We start from the raw sequence: 1,018 nt of genomic DNA on the forward strand, positions 1-1,018 counted from the left end.
CCCGTTTTTCGAGGGCCAAAGTTGAAATTAGGTTAACATTGGTCCGGGACATTGTAATATAGTGCCCCATTTAGGAGTTGGGCACTATACCAATATTGAAATATATTAAAAATAAATAAAACATTTTTTTAATAATCATAAAAAAACTTGAAATAGACGCGTCAGATATTAGTGGCCCTTTTAATATTTTTTAAATCTATTATCAAGTAGGGAACCTCTTAACAGAAAAATTCAATATTTTTATCCAAAGGTGGTTTGACATGAACAAGATGAATTATATTATTTACTTAATTACTAAATTAGTACTAAAAAGTTACCATAAAGATACCATTATATTACTTTATTTGTACACACATACACAACTATTATAATTTGAGTTACAAAGTTGACCAATTTTTTTTTGCATTTACACCGATTTGTATTACAATATAATAATACAGTAGTAATGGCAGACTACGTCGTGACAATATAATCATTCGATTTCGAATAGGTAGGGGTTTTATGATTAGATAATTAAATATTATCTAGATAACCTATACTGTTTGCAATTATGTGATGTACCTATATGATCACTTTGTCGTTGAAATTACGGATCAGTTCGTATTATCGGCAGCCGTCATCGCATATAGTACGTAGTACGTAGTACGTACGCCATACAACAAGATAATCTAGAAGTCATGGTATCAAACGAATAAAATGTGTAAGAATGGTTTTTTAGTGTTATTGTTAAGCATAAATATCATTCGACATAAATGTGTTCACTGTGCAGTAATCAATTCACTTTGCCCACATGAATCCGGGCGGCGTACACTTTGCCCGGGCAATCTCGTACAATGCCCGGCCAATGTATGAACAAATTGAGTATTAAAACGGTCATTCTTACATTGCCCAAAATGTTCGGGCATTGTACACAGTGCCCGGACATTGTATAACAATGCCCAGGTTTCCTACTTTGCCCGTAACATATATATATATATTATATATTTCTATAGATTTTTTAACATTTTACGCGCCGTAA

The sequence above is a fragment of the Acyrthosiphon pisum genome, chromosome X (assembly GCF_005508785.2).
Source record: "Acyrthosiphon pisum isolate AL4f chromosome X, pea_aphid_22Mar2018_4r6ur, whole genome shotgun sequence".
Lineage (NCBI taxonomy): Eukaryota > Metazoa > Arthropoda > Insecta > Hemiptera > Aphididae > Acyrthosiphon > Acyrthosiphon pisum.